At 41.0% G+C, this 24,220-nt stretch overlaps 1 protein-coding gene across 2 annotated transcripts in view; it reads left to right on the plus strand.

The window, feature by feature from the left end:
- ZNF366 (zinc finger protein 366) overlaps positions 1–24,220 on the plus strand; it is a gene marked incomplete at both ends in the record, with an annotated part of 63,255 nt that overhangs the window by 19,616 nt on the left and 19,419 nt on the right. The window lies entirely within an intron of this gene.

Raw genomic sequence — 24,220 nt, forward strand, 5'->3', positions numbered from 1 at the left:
TTTCTTCCTTTGTCCTTCCTGTTAATTGAGGGCCTATTATGTGCCAGGAACTGTGCTGGGATACAATAGTGAATGTGAACTAATGGGCTCACTGCAATTATGGAGCAAACAATTTACAAAGGGAGTTAGACATTAAGTGCATAATCACACAAATAAGTGAAAATGACCACTCTGATCTGTGCTGAGTGTTGAAATTAGCATACCTGCCCTGGTCAGGAAGTGCTGAGGAAGGGATGCTTTGAGCTGGATCTGAATAAATATGTATTGATAGACAAAGGTAGATGGAGGGAGGGGAAGAGTTTTCAGGCAGTAGGAATGACGTGTGTGGAGATAATGAAAGGAAGGGCAACATGGTATGGAAGAGGAACTGAGAGAAGGCCAATATGAGTAAAATGCAGAGAGCTTGGGGAACATGGTCAAGATGCAGCCGAAGAAATGGATCAGACCATGCTGGGCTTGAAGGCCATGTTCAGATTTTGAATTTCATCCTGAAATAAATGGGAAGCTACTGGAGGCCTTCAAGGAGGGGAATGACATGGTCATATGTGCTCTCTGAGAAGCTACTGCACTGCTTCGTGGAGAATGGATTACAAGAGTGGAGTAAGAATGGTGTGGAAGACTAATTATGAGACAAACGCCACAGCTAAGGTGAGATCGTTGTTGCTTGGACCAGGCAGTTGGTTGGGGAGGTCACGATGAGGATAAATGTAGAGATCTGAGAGGTATTTTGAAAGTAGAACTTGCTTTTAGATTGGCCATGAGGGTCGATGGAGGGAGAGTTCAAGAATAATTCCTAGTGCTTTGTTTAAAATACTTGCACAAGTAGATGTATGACTCTCCTACTTGTAGAACTCACCTACTTATATTAGGCAAAGCCATGGGAAGTTAGAAGTTTTATTTTTCTGCAAATATTTAAAAATAAGATTTACTGTAGGGTGGTTTAGTTAGTTTCTAGCCTTAGTGGTAAGAGACGGGTAGGATAGATGACCTCCCCCAGCCCTCTCCAGCCCCAAGGCCTGGTTGTGTAATGAGTTGATGGAAGCCTGCCTGGATCAAAAACACAATCTCTAAACCAGCATTGTCCAATAGAAACATAATAGAATGTAAGACACAAATGTAATTTTATATTTTCTAGTAGCCATATTAAAAAAGTAAAAAGAAACAGGTGAACTTAATTTGAACAAATCTATTTTATTTAACCCAATAACTCAAAAATGTTATTTTAACATTAACCAATAAAATAACAATTAATGAGATATTTTACCTTCCCTTCGCCGAATTTTTGAAATCCAGCATATATTTTACATGCATAGCATGTCTCAAATCAGATTAGTCATATTTCATGTGCTCATGAGCCACGTATGGCTGATGAGCACTGAATAGGACAGCACAGCTCTGAACTATCAAAGCAGCCACACAGACCTTAAATCCATGCACAAAGCCCTGGAAGTAGAGGTCCTTCTAAAACAACTTTAAAAACAAAATAAGTAATATCTTAAATAGAGCCTCTTAAATTTTAAAATTGAATACTTTGTCGTTAATTAGCTGTGTGAATGTGAGGAAGTCAGTTTACTCCTCTGTGCCTCAGCTTACAACAAGGAAGGGGGGTGGAGCTGGATAATGTGTAACAACTTTTTCAGTCTCAACACTCATTGACACCGGGTTAAGGAAGTCCAAGTAGTTCTTCCTTCTCTTTATCTTCATTATCAGAGCTCCCAAAAGGAGCTTTCTTTTCAACCTTTCAAACACTTATATGATATCTGAAAGGTGGAAAACTGGCTAGTTTACTAGTAAACTGACACAATTCCAAGAATGTTTTTCATTCCAAGGCAAAAAATTTGGATTTTCTAGTGAAATTTAAATACTGATTGGATATTTAATGATTAAGGAAACTACTGATTTATTTTAGATATTACATATAGTATTGTAGCTATGTTTTAAGAAAAAAGTGCTTATGTTTAAGAGATACATCCTAAAATAGGTATAGATGGAATAATAAGATGTCATGAATCTACTTCAAAATCATCCTAGTTGGGAGGTAAGGGAGTGAATGGGTATAGGTGGAATAAGCTTGGTCATAATGGAAACTTGGTATGAGACATGGGGATTCATTATATTATCCCCTTTACTTTTATAGTTTGAATTTTTCCACAATAAAAAGTTTTTTTAAAAGATAGATTTCCAGACTTTCTTAGGTTCTACTACTGGTAGGATTTTCAAATGTTCCCCTTAAATACTGTGTACCCTTTACAGTACAGATGTAAAAGCCTGCTTCAGCTTTGAGAACACACCATTCTTATTTAATACTGCAGCAGAACGAAGCCCCAGGCACAAAATTCCCATCATAGTTTAAATATGTCTCGTGGTTTTAGCAGTAATGTGACCTTGCCCTCTTGTCCTTCCCTTTAGTATGGGTTTTGGATCAATATTTATAAGCAAAAGGCTGTGCCCCCTGTGTGTCAGGGAGAGCCCCAGACTCTGCCCAAGCCATAGAGGGGCCCAGGGAACATAGTGATATAAATACATAGGCAAAACACATTGCAAACCCAGAACAGTGCAGATGCTTGAACCATAGGCATAAAGATTTACTGCTTGTTGGCACCATGGAGGCCATAGGCTGCAGAGGCAGGTAGGGGCAGAGGAGCAACTCAGAGGGAGTGTGACGGTCACAAGGCCCACCAGCTGGGACGCACAAGGGAATGTGTGAGTATAGGTCACTTGTTGCCCTGGGTTGCCAGAGCATTGTCTAAAGTTCTGGTGTAATGCCCTCTGTAAGTTCAGTGAAAGATTTCTGGCCTCCTCCTCTCCCCCTTGCTCTCTTGAACATAATGATGGTGGATGAGTCTGGCGTCTACCTCCAAGTTTCTGCCAAGGCATTGTCTGGAGCTGAATAGTAAACTGAGAATACAGGACTATCTTACAGGGCCAATACCTTCAGGTTCTCTTGCCTTACAAGCTGGATCTTCTGGCTTCCAGGCCTTTGGGTGTTTGTTTGACCTCTCACCAAGAATTACAGAGCAGGCACTCATGATTTTCTCTCCCAAAGATAATTGCTAATGTCTACATAAAACATTGTCTACAAAGAAAGAGAACAGCACTCAGTCTGAGAATGTTTTCCTTTTGCATTTTCATCAGCCAAAGTAGTATTGATTTTAGGGCACCAACATATGGCATGAATGTTAATTTTAAGGAAAATCTGGTACACTCAAGTGCTGAACTGTGCTACTTTCTATACACATGATATTTGGCTTCCGTGGTGGCAATACAGCACCAGATTTTCTTAAATGTCAGGCATTTTAAGAAGTGGTTCCTCCGAATTTAAAATTACACACACACAAAATAAGTGGAAATGCTATGGAAATGTTTTTAAATAAAATAAATTTGACCCCTGGGGGAAAACAAAGCAACAACTGACCAGAGACCATGATAGACCACTGGTTGATCATCAAACATCAGCAGAGTGCTGTTTTAACTTCTATGCAATATATTGTAATCCACACTGATTTAGGCAGATGATAATCTGTAAAGAATGTCCAAATATTTGGGGTGGAAGGAGGCTTGATGTTTCTTCTTGAGGATTCTTCCTGTCTGTTGACAGAACTCACCTATGCTATTTAAATCATGTGAGCAGGTGAGAATTACTAGTGGAAACGATTCCCTCTGAGTCTCTGCATACTCCAGCTCTCAGCAGTCCTCATGGTCAGAACAGTACAGTACTAAAATATGTTGAGCCTGGAGCTCTAAACTTGTTCTCACTAAATCTCCCTTGCCCACTTTGGTTTATCAAGTTCACCCCAAGTTCAGACCTCTCTCAAGGCCATTGGCTCATTTTCATCTACATACTCTTGGGGATACTTTTCTAGGTCATCATCCACATCATAGATAAAGTGCTTGTTTCAAGTTTGCTCTGTCTCTGCTTATGAGTCTCAGTGCAGATTTCCAATTATTTGCATATCCCTATAATAAGGAGAGATTGAATGGCATAGTTCCCAATACATTGATAAAACAGTGCAGGGGGAGGAGGAAGTTGGGAGTGCCACAAAGCCTTACATGGACCAGTATAAAGTCAAGGTCATCCAGTGGGAAGGTGATATATGAACTGAGATTCCAAACACTTAGGCTCTAGAACTTTAAAAGTCTTATATCCTCCCTGTGCCTTTGTCAGATGGAAACATTAATAAAATCTGAACAAGATAATGCCTGAAACCCTCTCCCAAAGCTTAAAACATTCTCTAATTAATTCTATTCACCTCATGGGATTTTTTGTGGTGACTAAATATAATAACGGGTATGAAACTATTTGAGAAAGTTGAGAATTATCTCAGTATAAGTTACAACAAAATCACAAGATAGTTCTCTCAATAAACCTGGATTTGTTTTTTATTCCTATTACAATATTGAACCAAGTTTAGGAGATTACTTAATTTCAAGGGGAAAATGAAAGGCTCCATAGAAGGTAAAAAGATGCATTTAAAGAAACGGATAATTTAAGAATAAGTTAGGTTGACCTTCCCAGAAATCAATTTAGTGATACATGTTAAGACCTGAAAATTCATATTTTTTTTTATTGGAGTATATTTGCTTTACAATGTTGTATTCGTTTCTGCTGTACAACGAAGTGAATCAGCTATATGTATACATATATCCCCTGACTCATGGGCCTCCCTGCCCCCCATCCCACCCGTCTAGGTCACCACAGAGCACTGAGCTGAGCTCCCTGTGCTATACAGCAGGTTCCCACTAGCTAGCTATTTTACACATTGTAGTGTATATATGTCAATGCTACTCTCCCAATTCGTCCCACCCTCCCCTTCCCCCCGTGTCCATGTGTCCGAAATTCATATCTTTTGACTCGGTAATTCTATTTCTAGAGAATCTAATCTAAGGAAATGATAGACACTCAACCAAGATTTACGTACAAAGTTGTCTACTACAGAGTTAATTGTATATTGCATAGAGGTATATAGTAAATAATCGGTGTTGTAAAAAAAAATGTATTCATGCATAGTAAAAGACTTGAAAGAAACAAACCAAAATATTAACACAGTTACTCTTGGTGGTGGTATTATTGATTATTTTCATTTTCTTCTTCTTTTTTTTAATTTATTTACTTTTGGCTGCGTTGGGTCTTGCTGCGCGCGGGCTTTCTCTAGTTGCGGCAAGTGGGCTTCTCATTGTGGTGGCTTCTCTTGTTTCGGGGCACCACGGGCTCTAGGTGCACAGGCTTAGTTGTGGCTCTCGGGCTGTAGAGCGCAGGCTCAGTAGCTGTGGCGCACGGGCTTAGCTGCTCCACGGCATGTGGGATCTTCCCGGAACAGGGATCGAATCTGTGTCCCCTGCATTGGCAGGCAGATTCTTAACCACTGCACCACCAGGGTTAAGAATTTAAACATTGCAGTATTAAATTTAAAAATGGTAATGAATTTATATTATTTAAAGGTCATTAAAAATAAAGTGTGTAGAGTTGCTCATCTTAATCTAATTCTGGTGCCAACTCATTTTGTCTTTTAATCCATCTTGATCAATAGCCAGCTTATATCAACTGCTTTCATGACTTTCTTCCAGTTTTTCTGCCAACCACAACACTGTATGGGCTTTGTATTACGCCTGTCATTTGCCAGCAGCCTAGATAGCGCCGAGAGAGCTGAGTCACCTGTCAATTTTAAGGTGTCCACATATGGTGCTCACTCCTTCTTTGAATATCCCACACACTCTTCACATGAAGTTCAGAAAACATGAATTGGCCCAGGACTCGTTTCTTCTAGAATAAGATATACAAAGGGTCACTCTTACATTGTGGTTTGCTTGATTCTCCCTAAGAAGTTCTAAGGCAGGAACGTTCTCCACTCATGTTGAATTTCCCTTCAATCTCTACAGAATAGCTGAAACTCAAAGATTTTTGAAATTATAGGCAATTCCCTAACCTCTAGATTGGATTTGTTCATATTTTTGTTATCATTAAATGGACCCAAATGAGCTACCTCTTACCAGGTGAGACCCTCAGTAGAAAGGTGCTTACTTCTGTCTTAAGTTAGCCTCACCAGTTCTTCAACCAGGACAAATGAAGATGAACACATGAAAGGGGCCATTTCTCAAGTGCCCCATTAAATGATGTTATCAAATGCACTCTTTTTATAAGAACGAGAAGGTTAACAATCTAACAGAATCAGCCTGTTATTGGAGGGGGCAGGGGGAGTCAGCCTGTTAGTGGTATTGGAGAGAGAGAGAGAGAGAGAGAGAGAGAGAGAATGAGAGAGAGCGATTGAGATCATCAAAACCAATCATTCCCAACCACTCAAAGTCAAAAAGCTCCAAAGGACAGAAAATACGCTTTGGGAAAGCACTTAAAAGAACTCTTTCTTTTGCTAACCCTTCCAAGGAAACATCTTTACCCAGAATCTTCTAGATTCGGTCTTGTAGCACTCAGATTCTCTTGACAGGCCCATCAGTACCTTAATTGTCTTTTCCTCACCACCTCATCGATTTGTCACACAATTCTTATTCAATTTAGATCCAGCTATTTCTGCACACTTTTACATTGATTTAGAAAATGTCCTTCACACTAGTTTCAGTCTCTACTCATGAAATGTCATTTGCATTAGGATGACTTAGTTTCATGAATGGATTTTTCTCCAGTATGATTTTGCCTTAGATGGAGCCTCAGGCCTTATATACTTCATTCCAGACACTGTTGCAAAACAAGAGTTTATGAGGCTGCTTCCTCCCTAAACATATCTGCTTCTTTCTCCCTTTGTCAAAATTCTCAGAGTTGAAATCCTGGCTGTGTTTGTATATGTGGTTTTCATAAGTTTTAAATCTGACATTCAGTCCAATCATCGTCTCCAATATCATTCTCTCCAGTCATCCAAATTGTCTCTGGCAGGTGTAGGTTTATACAGAGAGATTACACACGCCCATGTGAGTGCACACACACACACACACACACATACACACAATTTAAATATGCCGGTGTAATCCTGTATGTTTTGTCTGAACATTTCCTTTATTGATGCTTCCATAAGAACTGGATATCTGGTGTTACTTCAAACTAGGCAAAGAGTTTTTTTTTAATTTGTCTTTAGAATTGGTCTTGCGCATTGCCTTTGGATGGCTTTTCCCCAGTTTTCCACTTTAAGTAGTCACTTTTGTGATTGATTTGTAGAAGATCTTAGATACTGAGTAATACTAGTTCTGTGTCCTGTGTTGCAAATATTTTTCCAGTTTGCCATTTCCTTTTGAATGTTATGTGATTTTTGACATACAGACACTTTTTTCCTTATATAATCAAGCTATTCCACTTTTCTAGTTTCTAACTTTCAACCAAGAGTTTTGAAATGTCACAGGGTTGAGGCAAAGACCCATGAAAGCTGTCTCACACCGCGTTCCTTACCACGTCGTTGAAACAACTGGGCAGTGGTTCGAGCTGGGAGAAAGGGTTGGGTTTATACGTATCCTGAAGAGAAAGAGCCCTTTTTGAAACTAGAGGAATAGAAGTAGGAGGAAGGTCCCTTGGGAGGAAGGCGGTGTGGGGAGAGATGGTGATGACACTTATGAGTGCCTTCGTAAGAGTCATCTAATGTGAATAGAAATTGGATGACAATTCTGTTACGTTTTCCAAGTTCCTGAGCTTTGGGTTGACTTCAGAGGATTTTAGGGGGCCAATTCCTCTCCAGACTTGGGCAATCTGAATGATTCAGTGGCCCAGGGTCCCCTGGGGGCAGGGGAACCCTTTCAGTAGCCAGCAGTGTGGTGAGGGGGTAAAAGCTGCTGCCTCACGGCAACTCTGACCAGTTCTCTGGCACATGCTACCATGGCACCTTGGCAGAGTTCCACACTTTGCAAGGATCTTTCACGTACTCTACCTCGCTTGACTATCTTAGCAACTATGTCAAGCGAGTAGGATACACCAAGGTTTCCTATCCTCATTTTTACAGAGTAGAAGCAAACAGAATTTCAAATTGAACTGACTTTCCAAACTCATTCAATGATTCAGTTATGAAGTAAGGTGAGGCGTGCAGTCCACTACAAAGGGGCATTGTAGCCAATCGGAAGGTGTACTGGCAAAGAAACTGGGCACGTCTGGGGTGAAATGCTCAGCCACTTACTCACTCTCTGACCTCAGGCAAGTAACTTCCCTTCTGAGCTTCTATTTCTCACCTATAAAATGGAATAATGGTGCCTGTCTTGCAGGATTGATGTGGGGATTAAATGATACAGTACTCCATCTTCTTCAGTTCTTTTATCTTGTTGGTGTTGTGTATTTTTGAGGGCCTCCTTGAAGCCTATATGGAAAGAGTGGTATACAGACATTCTGAGGACATGGAGAGCATGAAGAGCTTCTGCACAGGGCCTGGCACAGAGCGGATGCTGCAAAACCCAGCTCCTCTCCCACCGTGCCAGCTTACAATCTCCTGAGAGCTAAGATGCACACGGAGGCTTTCCTCTGAAGAGTCCTGGTTGGCTTATAATCCCACTCATCCAGAAGCTCTTTCCTATAACATTTAGAGTGTTGCTGGCATTAAAGAATGTGACATTAAAAAATCACAATTATTTGCTCAGTAGGTCATTGTGTAAGTAGGCTCAATAGCTCATACATAAATGTAAAAGATCTTGAAAGAGGATTATTGAAATAAAAGAGTCCAGCAACAGGCCTCAAAACAGAGCTTAGCATCCTGGCTAAAAGCAGGAGTTAGCAAACTACTGCCCCAGGGCCAAATCCAGCCAACCACCTGCTTATTTATTTATTTATTTTTTAAACATCTTTACTGGAGTATAATTGCTTTACAATGGTGTGTTAGTTTCTGCTTTATAACAAAGTGAATCAGCTATACATATATATATATATATACCCATATCTCCTCCCTCTTGCATCTCCCTCCCACCCTGCTATCCCACCCCTCTAGGTGGTCACAAAGCACTGAGCTGATCTCCCTGTGCTATGCGGCTGCGTCCCAGTAGCTATCGATTTTACATTTGGTAGTGTATATATGTGCATGCCACTTTGTCCCAGCTTACCCTTCCCACTCCCCGTGTCCTCAAGTCCATTCTCTACGTCTGCGTCATTATTCCTGTCCTGCCCCTAGGTTCTTCAGAACCTTTTTTTTAGGTTCTGTATATGTGTGTTAGCATATGGTATTTGTTTTTTTCTTTCTGACTTACTTCACTCTGTATCACAGACTCTAGGTCCATCCACCTCACTACAGATAACTCAATTTCGTTTCTGTTTATGGCTGAGTAATATTCCATTGTATATATGTGCCACATCTTCTTTATCCATTCATCTGTCGATGGACACTTAGGTTGCTTCCATGTCCTGGCTACTATAAACAGAGCTTCAATGAACATTGTGGTACATGACTCTTTTTAAATTTTATTTTATTTATTTATTTTTGGCTTCATTGGGTTTTTGTTGCTGTGCGTGGGCTTTCTCTAGTTGCGGCGAGCGGGGGTTACTCTTCACTGCAGTCCGTGGTCTTCTCATTACAGTGGCTTCTCTTATTGCGGAGCATGGGCTAAAGGCACACGGGCTTCAGTAGTTGTGGCTCACGGGCTCTAGAGCGCACGCTCAGTAGTTGTGGCACATGGGCTTAGTTGCTCCACGGCATGTGGGATTTTCCTGAACCAGGGCTCCAACCCGTGTCCCCTGTGTTGGCAGGCGGATTCTTAACCACTGCACCACCAGGGAAGTCCAACTCTTTTTGAATTACAGTTTTCTCAGGGTATATGCCCAGTAGTGGGATTGCTGGGTCATATGGTAGTTCTATTTGTAGTTTTTTAAGGAACCTCCATACTGTTCTCCATAGTGGCTGTATCAATTTACATTCCCACCAACAGTGTATGAGAGTTCCCTTTTCTCCACACCCTCTCCAGCATTTATTGTTTGTAGATTTTTTGATGATGGCCATTCTGACTGGTGTGAGATGTTACCTCATTGTAGTTTCGATTTGCATTTCTCTAATGATTAGTGATGTTGAACATCCTTTCATGTGTTTGTTGGCAGTCTGTATATCTTCTTTGGAGAAATGTCTATTTAGATCTTCTGCCCATTTTTGGATTGGGTTGTTTGGTTTTTGATGTTGAGCTGCATGAGCTGCTTGTAAATTTTGGAGATTAATCCTTTGTCAGTTGCTTCATCTGCAAATATTTTCTCCCATTCTGAGGGTTGTCTTTTCATCTTGTTTATGTTTTCCTTTGCTGTGCAAAAGCTTTTAAGTTTCACTAGGTTCCATTTGTTTATTTTTGTTTTATTTCCATTTCTCTAGGAGGTGGGTCAAAAAGGATCTTGCTGTGATTTATGTCATAGAGTGTTCTGCCTATGTTTTCCTCTAAGAGTTTTATAGTGTCTGGCCTTACATTTAGGTCTTTAATCTATTTTGAGTTTATTTTTGTATATGGTGTTAGGGAGTGTTCTAATTTCATTCTTTTACATGTAGCTGTCCAGTTTTCCCAGCACCACTTATTGAAGAGGCTGTCTTTTCTCCATTGTATATTATTGCCTCCTTTATCAAAAATAAGGTGACCATATGTGCATGGGTTTATCTCTGGGCTTTCTATCCTGTTCCACTGATCTATATTTCTGTTTTTGTGCCAGTACCATACTGTCTTGATTACTGTAGCTTTGTAGTATAGTCTGAAGTCAGGGACCCTGATTTCTCCAGCTCCATTTTTCTCTCTCAAGGTTTCTTTGGCTATCCAGGGTCTTTTGTGTTTCCATACAAATTGTGAAATTTTTTGTTCTAGTTCTGTGAAAAATGCCAGTAGTAGTTTGATATGGATTGCATTGAATCTGTAGATTGCTTTGGGTAGTATAGTCATTTTCACAATATTGATTCTTCCAATCCAAGAACATGGTATATCTCTCCATCTGTTTGTATCATCTTTAATTTCTTTTATCAGTGTCTTATAGTTTTCTGCATACAGGTCTTTTGTCTCCTTAAGTAGGTTTATTCCTAGGTATTTTATTCTTTTTGTTACAATGGTAAATGGGAGTGTTTTCTTAGTTTCTCTTTCAGATTTTTCATCATTAGTGTATAGGAATGCAAGAGATTTCTGTGCATTAATTTTGTATCCTGCTACTTTACCAAATTCATTGATTAGCTCTAGTGGTTTTCTGGTAGCATCTTTAGGATTCTCTATGTATAGTATCATGTCATCTGTAAACAGTGACAGCTTTAATTCTTTTTTTCCAATTTGGATTCCTTTTATTTCTTTTTCTTCTCTCATTGCTGTGGCTAAAACTTCCAAAACTATGTTGAATACTAGTGGTGAGAGTGGACATCCTTGTCTTGTTCCTTATCTTAGAGGAAATGGTTTCAGTTTTTCACCATTGAGCACGATGTTGGCTGCCACCACCTGCTTTTGTTTTAAAGGATTTTTTTCAAATATACAATACAGTAGCCTTTAAAATTTAATTTCATAATTTTAAATTTTATTTATTTTTTTACTTTTCTTCCAGTTTTATTGAGATATAGTTCTCTCTCTCTCTCTCTCTCTCTCTCTCTCCCATTTATATACCTATCTCCAATAAAGTTTTACTGGAACACAGCCACTCCCATTTGTTCACCTGGTGACTATAGCTGCTTTCGTTACAACAGCAGGGTTGAGGTTGCAATGGAGTCTGTAGGCTTCACAAAGCCAAAAAAGTTTGCTCTTTGATCCTTTACAGTAAAAGTGTGCCAACCCCTGGCTACGAGCTACTACTTCCAGGCTATGTGACCTTAGACAATTATTTATACTCATTATGCCTCAAATTCCTTATCTGTAAAATAGGGATAATTATAGTAGTGATTGAACAAGATAATCTATGTAAAAGCCTTGCATACAGTGAGTCCTCAGTTAACAATACCTATCATTATTAATACTTAAACCATTGATTTACAGCAAAGCTCCTTGGGTAAAACACTCATCCAGACTCAGGAACAAAAACCTGTGTGTTTACCCTAGTTTCAAAGGTTCCCCATGCAGATATCAACGGCAGCTAAAATAGTCACCCTTTCTTACCACAATCATGTTTTCTTAAGATCAGACATTTCAATGCCATTAGCTCAGCTTCCAGGATATTAAAACATACTCAACCTTTTCTCCACACTTAATGCAGACATTTGGATCAGTGTCATTGAATATTTTCCAATTGCCTGTGTACCCTATCTGGGAGAGGGAGAATTGAATGAGGCATTTTGTTGGAATTAAACGTTGAGTACCAGCTGCTTCCTTCTGAAATTATGAGCTAGATATTCCAAAAGGTGTGAACCACCAATCAAAGTACAAGGGAAGATTTTACATCTAGTTGTTTATTGTTAGAAAATTTTTTAAAAATGTGTTAAAGAAAATCAACCGTGACAAATAGCATTGAAAGCCATTAAGGAAGCTGAAAAAATAGCAGTTCTACTTGTCTTCTAAATATAGTGGGAAATGCTTTCTCAGTGTAAAGAAGAAGTCTTATCCTACAGTCCAATCAGCATATGGAGGTGATTTCCAGGAGAGAAGTGAAAAAAAAAAAAATCCCGCAGCTCAACCTTTCAGAAGTATCATAATCATGTAGGGAGAAAATCTTCTCGTACCTCTTCCTTATTGTCAACCTTTGCAGATTAAAAGAGTCAAGAAGAGCCATCCCTGTGGTGGGGGGTTGAGGGTGGGTGCAAATCTCCAGCTCAGCTTCTTGCAAGGTGGCTAGGCAGGGCCCTGGGGTGGGTTGGAGGCCTGGGAGGAGGAAAAGGGGTCAGGAGTGTTCTCCAGTCTAGGACTTGTATGTGTGCAAATAGTGCACTGTGGTGCCCTCCCTCTCACCAGGTACAGCATGACCTCTCCAGGATGCTTTCCTTTGTGGGTTACCTGGACCTCAAAGTGGCCACTGCCATGGGCTATGCTTCATCAACTCAGCCTTGGCATAGAGAAGAATCTTCTCCTCACCCTCACACCCCATCACTAGGAGCCTGGGTGGGAGGCGGAAAGGCAGGGATGACTGCAAGTTACAGGGATTCTTCCATCAGAATCCCTCCTTTACTGCCACCCTCATGCCCGCTCATGCTTCCCTAATTGTGTAGGCTCTGTATCGAGCACCTCCATAAAGTAGCTCTTAACCTTGAATGGCCATGAGAATCAACTACAGAGCTCTTAAAAAACACCAGTGCCTTACCTGGAGCCCCACCCCCAGAGATCCCGATGTAATACAGGTCTGGGGAGGGGTCTAGGCATTGCATTTATTTTAGGTGTGTGTGTGGGGGGGAGTGTTACATGTTTAAGACTTTCCAAATGATCCTAATGTGTCGACCTACTTTGTGCCAGGCACTCTTCTAGGTGGGTAAAACAGTGAAGAACATAGGCAAGGTACCTGGTCTCACAAAGCTTAGGGTCCAGTGGGGCAGGACAGACAATAAATAAATGAATGGCCAAGATATATTCTAATAGTTCTGCCAGGAAAGTAAAGCTGGGGCTGTGAAAGAGAGGTGGAAGGTGGGGAGATCTGTAACATTAGATTATATAACTTTAGATTGACTTAGGTTGTTTTCATACCTTGGCTATTGTGAATTATGCTGCAACAAACATGGGAGTACAGATAACTCTTTGAGATAATAGTTTTGTTTTCTTTGGATATGTACCCAGCAGTGGAACTGCTGAATTGTATGGTAGTTCTACTTTTAATTTCTTAGGGAATCTCCAGGGCTCCATGAGATGACGCAGTAGGATTTATCTTCTTGGGAGAGATAATTGGGCATAAGAGTAGGGAAAAAAGTTTCCAGAAAGAAGCTGAATCTAAGTTCAGTCTGGAAGAAGAGGTGGGTCAATAGAAAGAATATTCCTGGATGACCAACCAGTCTAAGTAAGGGCAAAGAGGTAGGAATTAGTTTGCCCCATGTAGAGAATAGTGAAGGCCTGGTCTCACTGGGGTTGAGAGAATTTTAGAGAAAAAGGAAATTGAGCTGGACCTGCTTATAAAGGACTTTGAAGGTCAGGGAGAGATATTTTACATTTGATTTGCTCTGTGTATCAGATGGGGAATGTGTTTAGTTACAAACCACAGAAATCTGAATACATTTTCTTAAGTAAGTAAAGAATTCATTTTCTCAGAAAGCAAGAAGACTAGCACCAAGTGGGTTCAAGAGTTCCACAATGACACTTTCCCTCTTCCCCTCTGCCATGATTTGTGGAAGGCATTGTCATTAACTTTATTGCTTCACGGTTCCAATATGACTGCTCCACCTCCAGCCTCATAACCACATTTCAGGCAGAAAAAAGAGACAGGAAAGGATAAAGTGGGTGGTTTCTGTATTAGGAATGCAAAGGCTTTCTCAGGAATTCCTAGCAGCCTTCTGCTTACATCCGTATTGGCCAGAACTGTGGCACAAGGTACCCTAACTGAAAGAATGTCTGGGAAGGTTAGTGTTTTTGCTGGGCACATTGTCACCACAAGCAAAATCAGGGTTCCACTTCTCAAGGAAGGGGGAATGGATATTGGAGCAGCAATTAGCAATCTCTACACATGATTGTTGTAGGATCCTGAACAAAGAGTTGTCTTAGGAAAAGTGATGAATTTTCAGGGAATTCCCTGGAGGTCCAGTGGTTAGGACTCTGAGCTCCTACTGCAAGGGGCCTTGGTTCAACCCCTGGTCAGGGAACTAAGATCCTGCAAGCGTGCAGTGTAGCCAAAAAAATATTGAAAAGTGATGAATTTTCAGAAGATGGAATTGGCATTGGTGTTCAAGGGATTTGGAAGGAAGGAGAAGGAAGATCTGGAAGAGTGGATGGAAACTGTTGAAAGTGACCCTACAGTGATGTGGTGGGCACTTGAACTAGAATACTAGGTATGGGAATGGGAAGAAGGTGAGAAGCTAATAGTCATGTCCAAGGAAAAATGAACAGGATTTTGTAAAGACCACCCAAGAATGAATGGTCAAGATGGAAGGTGTTGGCAAACTGACTTCTTGGTCCTTTTCTCTATGTAGAAAGTTAACATTTGGGGTGGATGAGACAGAACTTATTAGAAAGGAGAAATTGATAAAGAAAAATCCTAGAATCAGAGACATGCTGAAGCAATAACAAGCCCTAGAGTATCTTACATTATATATTATTACATATAAAAACAGAATGAAATCATTTTAAGACTAGAAAATTATTGCGATTTGAAAATGTATCACTTAAAAATGTTAGTAAGTACCAGTCATTGTACAAGTCAGCGAAGACACAGAAAAGTCTGGGAATTAGTCCCGACCACAAGGGGACCACAGTGTGTTGCGGAGGCAGATGGCTGCAGTACTCCGGGTGGAGGCTACATCAGGGGCGTGGGTACAGACTCGGGGGCTGAGAGGAAGGAGGGACTAATCCCATCTGAGGGCTGGAGCATGCTTTGCGCTTTGACATTTTATGATTCTGCAGTGGCATAAATACGATCATACTTTTATCCTTAACTACCTTGAGGCCCCGGGGGGAGGACCTGACATTGCCCCCAATCCAACAATCTCATCCTTACAATCTTAGTGTTCCCTCTCAGCATTGGGGAAGGAGCCAAGGAAAAACTCAGGGGTGGGTAGAATGGAGAAACCGGATTAGTCATATTTGCAGTGTGATTCTGTAATTACTGTGAATCTTCAAGTCAGACTCATCTTTATCTTAACTTCCAAGGTTGAATGTAGTTTATTTGTGACTTATACACACCTGACTTTCTTCATGCGGTCTTTGTGGTTGCTTATACTTATTTCCTTGTTGATATAAGCCTGAGTCATAAAGCTGCATGCCCAAAGTATAAACCAGGGTAAACTCTGCCAGGGGCAGAAAAATGGAGAGTCCAAAGAAACGCTTCAAGAGAATTGTTCAGCATTCAAAAGGGAGGGGATTTCAAGACTAATTTTGTCTGAATGTTTGCTGTTTGAAAGACAATATGCATTTTTATATTTTAAATGCAAGTATTTGAATAGCTAAAGCAGTCACAGTGTACAAAAATATAAGTTGAAAGGGTATACATTTAAAAGTCTCCTCTCTGCCCAGGGAGCTGTACAACTGAGCGGCACCTTCCTACAGACTCTGATGGGACTGGTCCCTCCTAAAGTGGGTAACCTGGCTGCTAGATAGACTCCCAAGGCTTCCACCCCGAGCCATACAGTCTTTCTCCCCAGAGGCAACTAATATTAAAAGATTCCTGTGTTTCTTGCCAAAGATAGGTTATAAGATAGGGTACAAGTACATGAGGAGATAAGTCTATATATTTTGTAAGTATATATATTTTCCAAGAATGATTTTAGTGAGCAGAATCAATAGAAAAATCAACATAAAGCAGATCAGTGAGAAGATCTTGAACTAAAAAGTATAAGGGAAAAAAAGAAGAGTAATTATTCATCAGAAGGCAGAAAAAGAACAGGAATCCTACCCATGTAAAAATAAAAAGAAAGGGTGAGGTCACAGATCCATTTGCCCATTAGGATGGGTGTTTCCACAAAGCTAATGAGCATTTGCCAGGAGAGCATGGGGCACTTGCAGTTGTTAAGTAAGTGAGAGAAATGGTGGTGGCCTGCCCTCCTGGGATATTGTTTACTAGAACGTGGGCATGTTGTACTCTATGGTGACACGTTCCCTGGGAGACTCAGTGGCATTTGATCCCTGTGCCCTTGGGCATTTCCAGAGCCCTCCCACAATCATTCATATTACTTCAGTGTAATAAGACATTCCATCTTCCAGGTCAAAGGAATACAGCACATACTGGCCAAAGATTCTGAGCCAGGATAAAGCAGAGGGGGCCATGTTTTCTGAAAAGCACAACCTAGTCATTGCTACACCTTCACTAAACCCCTCTCCTCACTGGAGATGTTCTTGGCAGTTTATTGATGTGAAGTTGGCTCAGGATGAATTGGGACAGGCCAAGTAAAGCAGTTATTCCTTCTTTCATGTAACACAAAATTCTGCTTGGGATCACAGAGCAAGAGCAAGCTAGAACATGGCATTTGTCAAATAAATTCCCAAGTAATGATTAGATCCCAACAATATATAAGGCAACAGGCAAGTTTCTGACTTTCTACCAGATTCTGTTAGAAATATAAGCTACCCACCCACACAGAAAAGTGACTAGTAGTACAGGACCCAGTCAATGAGTGGAACATCAAACAAATGTGATAGACTTCAGAGAAGTGAGGAATTTTCTTCCAGTTCTGGTGGAATGGAAAGTTTCACCTCTAAGTCTCCATAAAGCCACCAGTCGGTGAGGTTCTTTCCACCTCCTGCCCTGTAGAAACTTGGGACAGTCTGGCTAATATATTCAGTGAAAGGTATCAGAGAAAGAAGGCAGCTGGCTGCTCAGGTAGACTTCATGGGGTAGCATCTTCTGGTGGGGCTGCCATGACTCAGGATTTGGTCAGTGAGTTTGGAGATTCATGAGTTCCATTTTGTAAGAGCACTCAGTTAATCAGTCTCAGGGTAAATGATTCATTCATAAGAGTGATCTATGGACCTAACTGTCAATATCAACCTATTAATTGACAAGGGGTAGGAGTATATTTTCTAGATCTAGAAATGATTTTCTAGATCATTTCTAGAATGATCTTATCCACTATTAGCAGACTACTTTATGTTCAAAGAGTGTTGGAGGAATTAAAGACTATTTGGTCAACATCCAAGAAGGGCCAAAGATTAGAAGACCTTGAAGTATAACTTAATGCTAGTATCTGCCAAATATAAAGTCTCCCCTTTGGATAGAGCAGGAATTTAGATCACCAAATTCTTAAAACCCAGGGCTTCCCTGGTGGCACAGTGGTTGAGAGTCCGCCTGCCGATGCAGGGGACACGGGTTCGTGCCCTGGCCCGGGAAGATCCCACATGCCGCGGAGCGGCTGGGCCCGTGAGCCATGGCCGCTGAGCCTGTGCGTCCGGAGCCTGTGCTCTGCAACGGGAGAGGCCACAGCAGTGAGAGGCCCGCGTACCGCTTAAAAAAAAAAAAAAAAAAAAAAAAGTAAAAAAAAATTCTTAAAACCCAGTACCCCTCTTTATATACCATATGCATATTATAGGATGCATTCCAAAGATTTGAATTGATTAGAGAGTAGAATCTGGTCACCTTAACTGTTGTTGGATATTTCCCAAATATCCTCAATTACTCCTTTTATAATGTACAGAGTAACATTTGTTGTATGTTTCTTTTATATTTTTTTAACTTATTTGCATTTATATACAGTAAAATTCATTTTTTGAGTTCTATTTGAGTTGTGTAACCACTACCACAATCATGATACAAAGCAGTTTTTTACTCCCCTCCCCACAAAAATATTGCCTTGAGTGACATTTTTAAATACGTTCCTTCCACAGATGGCTAACCTCATCTATTATGTGTTGATTCTTACTACTTTTGCTTGCCAGATGTCATATTTTCTGGTATTATCTATCAATTCTAAGGCCCACCAGACCATATATGCAGTCATCCTCAGAGACAGACAAAATGAAGCTTTTGAACATGCATGTGTTCATTTGCTTGGCTAGGAGTGGCTGTATCAAGTTTACTTGATCTGTGAACATAAAACAACAACAAAATTGAGATATATTCTAAGGACATTACTCCAAAGAAATTAGGAGAAAAATTCTAACATTCCAGTTGAAGCTCCATCCCCAAGAGATATATTAGCTCTGAGAGATGGGAGAGAGAACTGCTAAGTCATATCTCCAATTTGTTTCCTTCCTTTAAATGGGTCACAAGGGCAGTGATAACCCCAACATGCTAGCAACTGTTCCAGGGCTCAAGTAATTATATTTATCCCTGCTTTTCAGAAACCAGACCTAGGCCGTAAGCACTTTCCTAAATGAAACCCATATCCATTTAACCTATGCAAGTTAGTAGCTGAATTTCTTGCTGCTGTCTTAATAAGGGCTCTTTACAAAATATATCTATATCTATATGTAAATGGTATGTATGCATACTCATTACGGACAATTTAAACAATGGAAAACTAAACTTGACTCTATGTTATGTCTTGGCGGTATTTAGGAACTTAAAAAAAATAATATATGAGTTCAGTTGACTATTTCACATGTGAACAGGTCTCATCACCAAGTAATATTTTCTGACCAACCTAGAAAACTCAGCTCATGCCATGGCTGACAGATTACATTTTATAACAAAACGCAAGGAATTCAGGTTTATAAATTAAACAGGGGCCACAGGGGCATCCAGAAGGGCTCTGAGATCTGGCTACCAGGCTTCTGGTTCCCTCTTCTTGACTCTGCCTCTAACCCAGGGAGTGACAAGGCAGACCATTTATCTCTTTAGAACATATTGCTCTACCTGCCAGATGCATATGGAGATCCTTCTATTCCTGCCAATATCAGGAATGCAAGACTGAATCATTACTTGCCAAACACCGGCAGATGAAGAACTCAACAGTACAACTACATATATATTAGAACAATAGTGTTGAATCATTAGAATGTTTAATTCTATGACTCAAAGTCTCTTTCTGTTGTCACAAAGTCAGAAAGAACCAGGTGATCCAATAAAATCCCACTTTGGAGGAGCCTTATAACAGGATCCCTTTGTATGAACAGAGAGAGGTTGGCAATTAGTCCATACATTTCCCATCCTGCCCTTCTGTTATCCTCCCACAACTCTCCACCCTTCGCTGCTCTCAGCACTGCTTCTTATTCTTAAACTTCTCCTCCACTTGCACCTCCTCACTGCTTCCGTCTTTGTTGAGGGCAGAGCTCCAGGGCTGACCACGTAAGTAAAGTGCTATTCTCTCAAAGTAAAAGGGAAGTCAGTGTCTCCAGTAGTAAAATGTAATGTTTTCCAATGAAACACTGGAAACCTTCAAGGAATAAAGAATGTGAGAGAATATATTCTTTCATGAATTTCAGAATGAATAGAAATCAGTGTTGTAGAGTGGGGATAAATAGGTCTGCCCCTGGGATGCTGACTCACAGTGACTCTTCTAATAGCATTTACTGGACTGACCTCCGATTCCAATGAGAACCACAAAATACCAGTAATTTTATCTGGGGAATATTTATATTTTGGTGCAGTAGGTGAATTCCCAATTAAAGGGCATTCTTAGAAGAATTTTTTCCCCAAACTAAAAGTAGTTTCATCTTGGTTAAGCCTTGCATTTCTAATCGGTATTTATGGTTCAAAGAGATTTTGTTTTTGTTTTTAAAATCCATTCATTCCCCATTTCCTCACAACTAACTCTTATGGATAATACCTGTTACAGAAGACATCCTGAGTCCCATTTTCCCCTAACACGGATCAACCCAATATTTTCCTCCTCAAACCATTTGCTTCCCGACTTACAGCCTATTGGGTTTGGTGATTGAGTATATATGGAAGAAAACCAGGAACCTTAAAACATTGTCTGACTCTAGCAATGAAGATGCATGATTATTCAGAGGCCTCTCCCTCTCCACCCCACGTTAGTACAAGGGGTAGATGCTACCAACTTCCCAAACATTTCCTTGGGGTGGGAGAGTGCGGCGGGGTGACCACCCACTCCTGGTTTATGTTTCACAGTTTCAGTCCGGGGGTCTTTCTATTGGACTTTTCAGGCATCTGTTTTCTGACTGAGTTGCAGAATCTTGAATCCTAGCATTAGTACAGCCAGGATTTAGGGCTTACCCTAAACCTGAGGGTCAATTCAGAGAGTGGTAACCTTGGGAACGGAGCCAAGCAAGAGCACACACAAGGTGTGTAAATCAGGTTCTTCCCACAATAACTACCCGAGAATTTATGAGTGTGCTCATGATCTGATTAGGGATGTCCCCCAAAAGTCACCTGCAGTCTAGATAGTGTAAGATAAAATTAGACATTTAAAGTTCCATATGGAGACTTTAAAAACAAGAACCATTCATTCCTTCTCTCATCCCACAGCAGTTTACTGAGCATCTACTTTGCATCAGGCATCATGCTGGGGACTGGAAACCCAGCAGTGAATCAAACAGACCCAGTCTCTGCCCTCACAGTCCCGCAGGCATTGCAAGAGCTGGTTTGCCCGTGTTGACCCAGCACTGTCCCAGTGTCTGAGACTTTGGGTTTGACAAACAGGTCCTCTTGTCTCTGGGAAGGTGACCTCTGATATTAAAATAGGAACAATTCCTCAGCTTCCCACAGACTGGCTAAAATAGCTCATGAGACCACCTAGTCCCCTTTGTCCCCACCCAATCCCCAATCCCTTTTGTAACCAAAGTCATCTGTTACTAATGTAGGCTCGAAGATATGTCCGTAAGAGGAAAGAGCCATAGAGAAGGGATGGGGGAGTATTCTTATACTAGAAGGTTGATCTCCACACTGAACAAATAAACTCATCCTGGCTTTACCCATTGGCCTTTTTTAGTGTGGTTCACATTCACTGCTGGGATAAGACCAGCTCGGGGCAAATGGGTAAAGCCTTGGTTTTGAGGAGGCCCAGATGCCAGTCACTGTTGACCAAGAGCTTCAACTTGGAAAACAGAGATGAGGTCAGTCAGCTTCAATCCACTGATCATCACCCCAACCCTCCTCTCGTGTCTATTCTTTCTCACCACTCAAGAGTACTACCACATTGTCCACTGTTAATAAGCTTTCACATACACATTCTATTTTAAGTCTCCAACAGCCCCATGGGGATATCCCAACCCCTGTTTCATGGATGAGAAAATCAAACCTCCAAATTAATTTGCTCATTTTCCCACAGCTGCTAACACAAAGCCAGCGTTCAAACCCAGTTCCTCAGGCTCCAAACCAATGCTCTTTGCACTCTCCTATAGCTGTCTACTTTGACAATTTCAGTTCTTTATTTTTGCACATTATTTCAGCACATCCTGGTGGGGAATGGTCTTCTAACCTGCTGGTTTTCTGGGAGCAGCCACAGATTACTGGCCAGGGAAGGGGCTGCGGTTCCCCCACCCCCTACGCTGCCCCCAAGACTCTCTTGCCTCCTACGTAGGAATCCCCGCATCTGTCATGGATGCCTGTGGAGCTATTTTTAGAGACAGAGGGGAGCGTGGGGTGGCACACATTCAGGTTTTCTAGGAATCTGTTAATATTTTTGTAGAGGCCATTCAGAGTTTTAAGTTGACTGATAAATGACCTCCAGAGGAAGACATCCTTTCCCTGCTCATCCTTTCAACACTCCCCATCCCTGATATGGATTTGTTTTGGGGGTGTAATTCTTTTACCCACCCCCCAGGGCTCTCCTTGGCACCCTGGACTCAAAAGACAGCGATATGAATAACTAGCAGCAGCTACAGCTGGCTTATGTCTCAAGAAGGTCGGGAGGAAGCAGATCTAGTTCTCCTTGACCTCTGTAGGGATTGGCAGTGCTCCTTCAGATCTTTATGCAGAAAGGGGCTGCTGTTTTACAGGTCTGGGAAAATGTCCATGGATGGATCTCAATGCTTTCTGAAACCTCCTGAGTTACTGATTTTATTCTAGAGCAGGCAGACTACTATTTTAGAGGTGGGGTATGTATATGCACAAGTCAGAAACTGGGTAAAAATTTTTACCATATTAAAATAGGGAGGAAATTAAAATGTACATATGTAAAATCTCTAGATTTGGGAGACATAATTCTGCTGTTTATGTTAAAAATCACATCAGCTCTGTTCAACCATGTTTCTTTGCTTTACTAGGTCAATGGTGACAAAATAAAAATGTAAACACTGAAAATAAATATGCTTTTGAACTTAACATTATATTAGAAGTGTCACTCCTAATATATTAAAATGAGTGAATTAGTGGACTATGTCACAACTAAAAACAAAAATGTTAAACAAAGATCATAATAATGTGTACAAACCAAAATAACTTCAGTTTCAAAATTAGTGATAACACTCCTTTCCAAGTAAGTAACATTCTGGTATGATACAGCACATGGTATAAAGGTACCAGACAGCATTAGCCATGCACTTTCAAACAGCTTTTTAACAATAAAATACACAAAAAACTCAATAAGTTATGGCCCATGTTCTGATATGTCTATTTTACCAATTCTCCAATCAAGCTCTCTAATATGACATAGGAACCATTGCCATTTTTAACCAGATAAGAATAAAACAGAACCTGTTTGCATTTGGATGGGCTCTGCTGTGGATTGCCCTAGTCACTGCAGCCTGGAACAGCTCTCTCCAGTCTGAGCAGCCTTTTTGCAAATAGGATCTCCTATATAACCAACTGTGGCCAAAATGAAATTCCAGAGAAAGGAGCTGCCACTTTTTCCCCTCTATTTCAATAGGACATATTAGCTTTGTCTGAAAGCCAATTATTTTCATAGATGCAACAAGTTCATGGGCCAGCCCCCCACCCCACCCCCATTAGCTGTGTGTGAATCCAGGGCTCCGGACCTGATGAATTAGGCAAGAGATGATCTAGGAAATGATCCAAGAGCCTCTGCCCTCTCCATCCTTGTCCTGGTCCTTTCACAGCAGCTGCACTACTCCCCTCATTTTGATGGCGTCCCCACACCCCTCCTGGGCTCACAAAGCTAGACATTGCTTTCTCGTACTGCTCTCACCACTTCCTACAAGTACATGGTCCTTGAGGCAGCAGTGGTAGAAGACCTAGCATTTCAGTAAGAATTTTAGGAAGAAGCAAAAAAAGGATGGGGCACAGGCTGGACAAACTCCCCCTCTTAATTACTAAGCCCCAAACCCACAGAAAGAAGACAAGTCAGGGCTAACTTCCCACTCACAGAAACACAAAGCAAAGACTAACTGACATTATGCTGTAGTTCTCCAACATTTTCACATAAAAGTTTTAAAGAATGTCCAAATATTCATATAATAAGGGCACATATTTTTTCCCTCAGTTGGATTTCTGTGTATGAATTGGTAATCCAACATAAAAAGACCCATTTCTGTTCTAATTGTGCTGTGGTTCTCAAACCTCTCATAAAGACACACATGTGATTTGGGAATATCCAGGTACTTGTAAAAACTGCATTTGCCTCACCAGGGACTACAGAAAATCACTGGTCCTCTCACCCCTGGAACCCTTACCCTGCACTGCTCAGCATGCAGTCATTCCCGGGGCCAGAGACCTGAGTTAGTCCAGAACCTATCCCAGGCCTGTCTTCAGTGGCTTGAGGCCAGACCTGACACCTGACCAGGCTGACTGGTTCTGTGGGAGCCTCTGCTGAGCAAAGGGGACCAATCCCATTCAAGCTCAGAGGATCTAGGTAGAAAGGGCCTTCACTGGAAATGTGAAGTCAGCCACTTGGCTCTTTCCACTTGTATCCAAGTGAGGAGGATAGAAAACTGGCAAGGAGACGTGTGAAAGGAAGCA

Source organism: Hyperoodon ampullatus, assembly GCF_949752795.1.
Source record: "Hyperoodon ampullatus genome assembly, chromosome: 4".
In the NCBI taxonomy this organism is placed as follows: Eukaryota; Metazoa; Chordata; class Mammalia; order Artiodactyla; family Ziphiidae; genus Hyperoodon; species Hyperoodon ampullatus.